The sequence below is a fragment of the Pelmatolapia mariae genome, linkage group LG8 (assembly GCF_036321145.2).
Source record: "Pelmatolapia mariae isolate MD_Pm_ZW linkage group LG8, Pm_UMD_F_2, whole genome shotgun sequence".
Classification (NCBI taxonomy): domain Eukaryota; kingdom Metazoa; phylum Chordata; class Actinopteri; order Cichliformes; family Cichlidae; genus Pelmatolapia; species Pelmatolapia mariae.
Window position 1 is genome coordinate 8,707,452 of NC_086234.1, and position 10,165 is coordinate 8,717,616.

The window sequence follows — 10,165 nt, forward strand, 5'->3', positions numbered from 1 at the left end:
TTTGAAATATATTCCATTTCCTTTTATTGAATTCAAAGCAGCTGAGGTCTGTTTTGTCAAAATTCCCATGGTGAGTGATTTAGTTAAAAGCACATGCTGGCTTGCCGACTGACTGCCTGGCTATCAAGGAGGGTGCACTGTTATATTCAGGTATGTAAAAAAGCTCTGGGTAGCTCTGAAGCTTTTTTTTTTTTTTTTAATTTGCTGAAATTTGTGTCTTTTGATGGAGGAGCAGAAGATGATGTCTAGAGCAAAGTGGAATAAGAAGAGTGGAGGGATTTCAGGGAAAGACAAATGGGAATGAGGAATGGGCCGTCGAGCCCAGTGCTCAGCTAATGGATCATGTGCCTTTCCCTGGAGTGGTTGGCCTCGCTTTTTTTTTTTTTACTGACCATGGTGCTGCTGCTCTGTAATTACCTGCAGTGAAGGGATAGCTGCTGAAAGAGGGGCCAGCAAAAGAGTAGATAAAGAGGAAGTGAATCAACACTAACAGAATGAAGGACCAATACGATGTCAAAAGAGAAGTTCCTAAAGTGCCTGATTCATCTGACGTTGGTTTAAGATATTTAGGATTTCTGATTAGTGACAGAGTAATTTGTTTTTAGTTCCCAAATCCTTTTGAGAACACCTCTCTAACCCTGCTAGTATTTTTGCAGCCATCATGAAATGAGAACTAGTCAGAGGTGGCAAAAGTACAAACATCTGTAACCTATGAAGAAGTATAGATACTTGTGTTAAATAATACTCTAGTAAAAGTTGAAGTACAGCTACTTTACCCAAGTAAAAGTGAGAAAGATCAGGCTCTGAAATGTATGAAGGTAAAAAGTAGCTCTGAAGAATGTAAAGATTAGCGCTGTCAGCGTTAATGTCGTTGAAATGACGTTAACGCCATAACCACATTAATGCGGCAAATCTCCATTAGCAAGTTAACACGGATCGCCCCACGTGATGGGGCTGCATGACGCTAATGCGTTAACAAGCTAACCACGCTAATGCGTTGATGCCATGCAGCCCTCGCACAGGCCAATCCATGTTAACTCACTAACGGAGATTTGCCGCGTTAATGTGGTGATGGCATTAACGTCATTTTAATGAGATTAACGCTGACAGCACTAGTAAAGATATATCAACCAGCTCCTTAGCTAAGTAAACCAAGTAAACCATGTGCTATTAGCACATATAAATACAACTTTGGTTGTTTTTTTTACATTTTGATGTAACCTAACACTGATTATGCATACCACAGCCACTTTGCATCAGTCCAAAATAGTGCTTTACCGTAAATTTACCACAGCGCAGCAAGCTAACCTGTTCACTCCACTAAAGTGCTAAGTACATTCATGCAGCCTTTGAATAACGCATAGTATGTTAGCTGTTAAATACAGCAGTTGTACGTTTAGCTAGCAAATGCACTGTGTGACAAAGTGCACACAACTAATTTATTTGTTTGCTAATATTTGTTTAAAAGAAACGTATATGAAATTACCTACCACTTAAAAAAAATGATCACATATTCATTTGTTGACTGTAGCACCAGCTAGCTGTTAAAGTACCACGGCCACAGCTTATTATAATCTGCAGAAAAAATGCTGTTGTGGATCTTTTCAGCCCAATTTAACCCATTAGTATAGTGTTACAAATGATGCATAAATTAAATGTTTTTGCCTCTTTTATCTCATTGTATGAAAAAAACCTCCCAGTGACGGATACACCAAAAAGATTACCTTTTATTGTCCCCTGCAGCCTGCACCTGTTGCACCTGTTCCACCTGCCTGTTTTATTAAACTCCTCTCTATCATCAAGGCTTTCCTTGCTAACATTCACACATGGAGTTATTAAAAAGTTTTTCACACTGGACTCCATCTTCTCTACACAACACATGCTGGAAAAGGTGGTCAGTAAGAGAAAATGTATCTTTTAAGATGATAAATCACAGAAGCTTGAATGTTTGCGAATGGTAGCCCGGTTTCCACACAAAGTGTGCCTTGTAATTGATCTAAGAGCAGTGAAAGCAGAGCCCGTGGCAAATTGTCTATCACGCCCCCATCAGTTTACCACCAGAGGTTTTTCCACAATACACATGTGCAAACAACCAGAAAAAACTGCTGGCCTCTCAGCTTGATAAGCTTCAGCCATTATTAATGGGACACAGACATGCCTGTAAAATGTAGACACACTACAATTTTCCGTGGGATCCAAGGCAAGTGTGCTTCCAGCAATAATATCCAGTGGAAACAATCTAAAGAATGGATGCAAACAAGAAAGAAGTTTTATTGAGGATCACTGTTTCAGATGAAATGAAAGAGAAATCTCTTTCACTCTGGTATGTAATGACTGATATCTAATTTGACCGGGCAAGCACTCCTTGTCTTGCTTGATCTGATGGAAGTCTACAGCTACCAGAAGTACAGTAACAAGTATTTTTATTTTGTTATGCTCCAACTCTGGAAACTGTTAAATTTACTAAACAAGCCAAAAGAAAATCTGAACTTCTGTACTTCTGTACCTGGCCTCTATCTGCAGATAAAGAATACATAGAAAGTATATAAACGATGGACAAATCCTCAAAGCAAGGTTAATTGGTTAGAGTGGTATGTTGAGTCTGGAACCACCACATTTCCAGTCATTCTTTTGTTTACAGTTTGCTTTAAGTGTTATATAGATTATCTGCTGCAGAAACATTTTGTTGTGCTACATTAAAGTAAGAATGCATACATTCAGTCAGTGATACAGATGTATAAATGGATGTTTGTTCTTGATCTGCTGCAATGTCTCTTTAAACTGCTGGAATTGCAGCTAATAAAACATAGATGAGAAAATGAATCACATTAGAGGCTATTTATCACCTGGAATAATCAATCAATAAAATTAATTTCACTTTCTAGCAATAAACTAATGTAGCATCCAAATCTCTCTTTTATTAGATGAGAGGAAGCCAGAACTGAATACATCGAGTAGCCTAAAGTTTCAGACCCCAATGTGCAGCTACATAAGAAAATTGGAACACAGAGAGCATACCAAGCAGTAAAAGAAATATATTAATTTGACATATTTTTTCCAATTTAGTTGTGATAATTAAATCACATGATTGGCAGATTTCTGCAGCATTCCTGACATGCTATTTACAACAGCAGTGTTAAAGTTTTATTATTTATGGTCTTTCCACCTGTTTCTCTGTTAATGTCTCTAAAATGGGTAATTTTCAGATTGATTTTGTGTGGAAGAAGAGTTAAGGGAGAAGCCAAACTAGAGATGGACCGATCCGATATTAGGTATCGGTATCGGTCCGATACTGACGTAAATTACTGGATCGGATATCGGAGAGAAATAAAAAATGTAATCCGATCCATTAAATATCAAAAAAGCACCTCACAAAACTTGCACACGGCGTAACTTGCCTCATAACCGTAGCACGTGGGAGCAGTGTGCTCACGTGATAGAGCGGCTGTGTGTATTTGTAGCCTCGCTAGCAATCCAGCATTTCATCTCCGAGGAAGTTATCCCAGAGAGAAGTAAAGCAAGTGTGTAAGTTCATCTCTGAATGTTTGTAAAGCGTACCTACAACAACCGATATATGGAGCGACTGCCTCTTCTCTCTCTCTCGCTCTCCTGCTGCTACTTCAATTGTGAAACTTATTAATGATCAGCTGATCGGCTTTTCAGTCGTGAGTCCTTCTCTCTTGTTTGTTTTTGGCCCACTTTGCACCAGAAAGAGGAAACCAGCGGCTGAACAACAGCAGCACGTTTAACCTTGATAAGCTGTCGTTAGAATTTATTTAATATTACTTTCTAGACCAGGATCCTTTTCTACGCAGCTGACGGCTGGTAACTGTGCAGGGGCGGATCTAGCAAAGTTTAGCCAGGGGGGCCGATAGGGCATTAACAGGGAAAAGGGGGCACAAAGACATACTTTTCTTTCTTATTCTCTTTTAAAATGTCGAGCTTTTAATAAATAATTATCTGAATCTTACACCCAAAGTTTTAATCTGATGTAAAATGTATAGAAGTCCATTACTGTATATAGTAACTGTTAAGTCTAATATACCCTAGTAAGCTATAGTACTTTTTCCTTTGGGAAGATACCATCTGTGCAGTCTGCAATTCTGTAGAAGAAAGATGTTGAATCTATTTAATTATTCTTGAAAAATAATTTATTTCTGTGCATTTTTTTTCACACTGCATCAAGTTAAAGTTGATTACGTCGATTAAGCATCATGAGGTGGAGGGTGGGGGGTGGTTCCCTTTTTTTTTTTTGCTGGGAGTTGGCAACCCTATTAGTTAGGTTGCTTAATATTTCTGCTAAGTACTCTTTAAAATACCAGAAAAGGAAGGATGGAGTAGGTTTAAGTTTATTAGATTGATCAGTATTGCTGAACTATGAAATATTTTGGGTGCAGTGTATATTTTACATACAGGTATAACAGAATAGCTTTAGTGTTGTTGTTTATTTAAACTTGAGTATGAACTTATACAAAATGCAGCAAGATATTAAAAAAACAGTTTTACTGATTAAAAACACACTATATCGGATTAATATCGGTATCGGCAGATATCCAAATTTATGATATCGGTATCGGTATCGGACATAAAAAAGTGGTATCGTGCCATCTCTAAGCCAAACACACCCTTTTATGTGAATACTCAGAAAAAGAACACCAGGCTCACGTAGGCTCTAACTTCGCTCGGTGTTTCACTATGGGAATCGCCTCAGCGTGACCAACTATGGAAGCTCCAATGACACCACGTCTGTCTATGACGAACTACTTTGAGCTCCCTCAGAGCTCCCTCAGAGCATCCAGGCTAACTTGATTAGCTAACTTGATTAGCTGCTTAACAGTTCTCAGGCGTCCCGTGTAGGAGTACGTCGCCGAACACAGTTTTTCCGGTTCCAGTTTGGATCGTGCTGAGTAAGTCCTTCGAAAGAAGTGTACTTATAGTTACACTGTGGAACAGCAATCGCGTCAGGTGAGCTGTTCCAGCAGTTCCTGGTTTTAGTTAGTGAGGTAGCCGACGTTGTGTAACTCGGGCTAACACGTTACAGCGAGCTGTTCTTTCAGTGTCCGGCTCGCATTAACTTGTTAGCAGGCCACAAACCAGCGTCTCACTAGCATTAGCTTGTTAGTCGACCTAGGGTTCGGTTAGCATTAAGTTGCTAACAATACTGGCTAGCTGAGTGCAGCTAACATGTCACGACGAGCTGACTCCTGCGGCGACTAGCTCGGATTTAACTCCCGCTGCTAGTCCTAGCTACGTACGGGCTAACGTGTCGCGACGAGCCTGGTGTAGCCTAGACTCACCCCTTTCTGCTAACCATGTCTACAGCTCCTACCCCCGCCAAAGGGTCAGAACCGAAGGCAAAAGAGGCTGTATCCCGCCCGTGCCCCGCATCATGCGGTGCCACCATCTTGGGCAGGGACCCTCATCCAATGTGCATCGTCTGTATGGGTGCCAAGCATGCTCAGGCTTCACTGGCGGACCCTCAGGGATGCCCACACTGTGCGTTGATGCCACAGAAAGTCCTGGAAAGGAGGCTGAGAGTAGCAGTAACGAACAGTCAGGACCCCGGCCTGTCAACCGCTACTGCTACGAGTGATATCCATCATCCGCGAGCCTCCACAAGCTGGGCGGACATGATGGAAGAAGAGTCCCCGCTCATGCCACCATCGTTCGAGGACCTCCTCAATCAAAACGTGGGCGAGCCGGGTGGTGAGGACGTGGAGAGCGATGCCAACTCCGACCTCCTCGACCTAGAGGACATGGATAAGGAAGAGGAGGATGACTCTACCTTCCCTCCCCAGCAGTCCAGCCCCCTGAGTGGGGCTGAAGTTGGACCCCCGGTGGACAGCAATTTGTACGAGGTCTGCGAACGGGCTGCTGCCAAGCTAGGCATCCCATGGCCAGCCGCCCAGGATGCTGAAGGGGCAGAACGCGACCTGTATGATGGCTAGAGGCCTTGCCGCCATCGAAGCTGCTTCTGCCAGCAGTCCCGGCCTGCATGAAAGAAATGAGTCGCTATTGGTCAAGCCCTTTTAAAAGCAAGCTTCCGACCAAGGGCTGCTCTAAGCTTGAGATCCAGGGGATGGTTGAACTGGGGCTGACCGAACCCCCAGCAGTGGAGCCTTCAGTGGCATATCACCTTCATCCAAACCGCAGGGCAATCTCAGCTTCTTCTAGCATTTCTTTCCCAGCAAGATGGATCGCCTCACGGGATCTATTTATCAAAGGATGTACAAATATGCTGCACAGTCAGTATGCTCGCTTAATGCAGTCACACTGCTATCAGCATATCAGGCAGAAATTCTGGAAGACATGGGCCGTCAGCTTTACTCTGGTTCCCCAAACCCAGCCCTCTGGGATGAAATAGGCATTCAACCTCTGCTTACCCAGAAAATCTAACCCTCAGCCCCAGCAGGTGCCAAGAGTTGGCACCTGCTGCAGCAGCTGTGAGAGGGAGACAGAGTGGGGTCAGAATGCAGAGAGGAGCAGGAGGCCTGCAGTCTGCCCACCAGGCCAAAGTAGAGAACCAAAAACCTTGGGGCAAGCATTCCTTTGCAGCAGCTGCTGCAAAGAACAATCCATCACACCCCGGAGAGGGGGAAAAGAAGCGGTCAGCCTAGCACACATGCAACATTCTATGTCACCCCTCTCTTCTCCCCCAAAGAGAAGGAAGATGTTAGAAGGGGTAACCAAATACTCCAAGGTTCAGGGTCTCCGGAAGTTCCCAGTTCACCAGGAGCACCCTCTCAGTCTCCTCCTCCAGTTCAAGGAGGACAGACTTGTGGACAAATGCCGCAGTGTCACCAAGCACTCCTAAGCACTCTGTCTGTGTCACCAAGCACTACCCAGAGTCACCAGGCACTTCACTGTGTTTTGGGTGTAACAAAAGAAATAAAACGTGCATTTCTGCGGTCAGGCAGTTTGCCAAGGGCAGAATGTCCCCCCGTTTCAAAATAAAAACAAAAGAAAATCGCTGCCATTTGTCTTTGTCCCCAGCGGGGGGAGCTCACGCTCTCCCCGAGGGGGACAGCCCCAGCTCCTTCTGGGAGACGTCACACTACTGCGTCTTCAGACTACAGTTTGCGGCAAAACCACCAAGATTCGGCAGAGTGTTAGCTCCGGTGGCCAGTGGCGATTCAGCGAATGTGCTGGAAGACGAAATATCCTCCCTGTTACACAAACAGGCGATCAGAGCGGTTCCGAGCAAAGAAGCTCGGCAGGGCTTTTACTCCCACTATTTCCTCATCCCGAAAAGGACGGAACATCGCTCCGTCCTATTCTGGATCTGCGTGTGTTAAACAAACATTTGAGAAAGTACACGTTCAGAATGCTCACACACAAGACGCTTTGTCGCTCACTTCACACAGGCGATTGGTTCATTACAATCGACCTCTCAGACGCATATTTTCACATCGCCATTTATCCTCCACACAGGAAATATCTCAGGTTCGCTTATCAGAGCGTACGAGTTTCAAACTATCCCATTCGGGCTATCCTTAGCCCCAAGGGTGTTCAGCAAATGTGTGGAGACACTCACCACAGATGCATCCCTGTCAGGTTGGGGTGCAACTATGATGGGCAGAGCAGTGAATGGCGTTTGGTCACAGAGACTCGCTCTGAATCACATAAATGTGCTGGAGCTCCGCCCGGTGCTCCTAGCCTTACAGCATTTTCTGCCATATCTCCGGGGACAACATGTTTTAGTGAAAACAGACAACTCCACTGTAGTTGCTTATATTAACCACCAGGGCGGCACCCGTTCCTGGCAGCTACACAGGTTAGCCAGGGAAATAATAGTGTGGAGCAGCACACGGCTCCTCTCCCTTCGAGCAAATCGCGTGCCAGGAATTCTGAACAGGGGGCAGACCTCCTGCCCAGAGGGAATCCACTGTATGGAGAATGGAGGCTTCACCCACAGGTGGTGGAGCAGATTTGGCAGAGATACGGCCGGGCTGCCGTAGATCTATTCTCCTCGCGAGAAAACACACATTGCCCTCTGTTTTTCTCCCTGTCAGACGCAGATGCGCCACTGGGCATGGATGCACTGGCCCATCCATGGCCAAACACACTGCTGTATGCTTTCCCTCCCCTCAGCCTGATCTCCCCAACACTGATCAGAGTGAGGGATCAGGGGCTTGCACTGATTTTAATAGCTCCACGGTGGCCATCCAAACACTGAATAGCAGAAATCATCCAGCTTCTGGTGGATGAGCCATGGCCACTCCCCATCCGCAGGGACCTTCTGTCTCAGGCGCATGGGGAGATATACCATCCCCATACAGACCAGGTTGCTCTCTGGGCCTGGCCCGTGAAAGGTGGAATTTGAAGGCGGCAGGCATGCCTCCAAAGGTTATTGAAACCATTCAGAATGCTAGAGCCTCCTCCACTCATTCCATTTACAGCAGTAAATGGCGTGTTTTTGAAGAGTGGTGCCATGAAAAGCAGATAATCCCTTTTCAGTGTTCAGTGGTGGAGCTGTTGTGTTTTCTTCAGGACTTGCTGGACAAAAGGAGAGCTTTTTTCACCATAAAGGTCTATTTGGCAGCTGTTTCAGCCTGTCACATGGGGTTTGGCGATAAACCTGCCGGTCAGCACCCTCTTGTAGGTCGCTTCATGAGAAGGGCGCGTCGAATGCTCCCAGTCTCTAGACCACTGGTCCCTTTGTGGGATCTGTCAGTCGTTTTAGACGCCCTCTCCCACCACCCCTTTCAGCCTATCGGGGCAGTGGGGTTGAAGTTTCTCTCTCTTAAAACCGCTCTGCTGTTGGCTCTAACCACAGCCAAGCGAGTTAATGAATTACAGGCTCTGTCTATTCACCCCTCTTGTCTACAGCTGGCCCCAGGACTCACTAAAGCACGTCTAAGGCCTAACCCAGCCTTTGTCCCTAAAGTGTTGGAAACATCTTACAGGTGCTCTACAGTAGAGCTCCTGGTTTTTCTCTGCAGAGACGGAGCAGAGGCTGAACACTTTGTGCCCTGTGCGAGCCTTGGGGACTTATGTTAACAGAACAGCTGGATTCAGGAAGTCGGATCAGCTGTTTGTTTCCTGGGCCGCTGCTCACAAGGGCAGGCCCTTATCACGCCAGAGGCTAGCTCATTGGATTGTAGAGGCATAGCTCTGGCTTATAGCTGTAAGGGCTCGCAGGCCCCCCTGGGACTCCGAGCTCACTCCACTAGGGGTGTGGCCATATCCTGGGCTTTGTTCAGAGGTGGATCAGTCCAGGATATTTGTGCGGCAGCAAGATGGGCTACGCCACACATGTTTGTCTGGTTTTATCGGCTGGATGTTCCACAGTCATCCCTGGCTCAGGCAGTGCTGGATTCTGGTGCCTCAGGTTCAACCTGAGATCCTGGAGTAGTACTGGAGCGTAGTTTCGGGAGCTGGCACAATCCGCGAGTGGGCCATATCTCCCATAGTGAAACACCGAGCGAAGTTAGAAAAAGAACGTTGGGTTACTTAATGTAATCCCTGGTTCTTTGATAACAGAGTGGGGTATTTCACTAACACTTCCCTCCTTGCTTAGGCACGGAAAGAAATCTGCTTGGAATGAGTTAGGAGGAGCTGGTCGGCTGCATTAGAATGAGGGGGCGGAGCCCTGAGCATGGCTCGACAGGTCTGTCACAGACAGACGTGGTGTCATTGGAGCTTCTGTAGTTGGTCACGCCGAGGCGATTCCCATAGTGAAACGCCTCACTCTGTTATCGAAGAACCAGGGATTACATTAAGTAACCCAACGTTTTAGGTTTTGCCAGGCTAGCTAATACAAAGAAACACTGGCTATGTTGAACTTGAACTGCTTTGTAGTCCCTCACTCTGGTCTAAAAAGTAAAGCCAACCAAAATATTTTCAGTTTGCATATTTTCTTATGGCAGGCTAGGGGCAAAAAACGAAATACTTTCTTGATGAGAAGTTAAATCAATGGATGACTGTGTTACTGTTGCTGACCTCCTGGGGCTCCATATGAGAGAGCTTTTTCTCCTCCTTCTGTATTGCAAGTCTGCCTCATAAGCTGCAGCTGAGATGTGCAGCCACTGCATAAAGACTGCCGGCTGAAAACGCCACGCCCTTTTTTTGGCTTCAAGTTCAAGACGAGCCAAACGTACCTTTAAGCATGCACTTACACTGGAATTAGTGGATTCAATAGAGAATGGCTCAAACCGTGGAAGGG

The 10,165-nt window shown here is 45.6% G+C and overlaps 1 pseudogene; it reads left to right on the forward strand.

The window, feature by feature from the left end:
- Positions 1-6,932: 6,932 nt before the first annotated feature.
- Positions 6,933-9,342, forward strand: LOC134633459 (uncharacterized; annotated as a pseudogene).
- Positions 9,343-10,165: the final 823 nt, after the last annotated feature.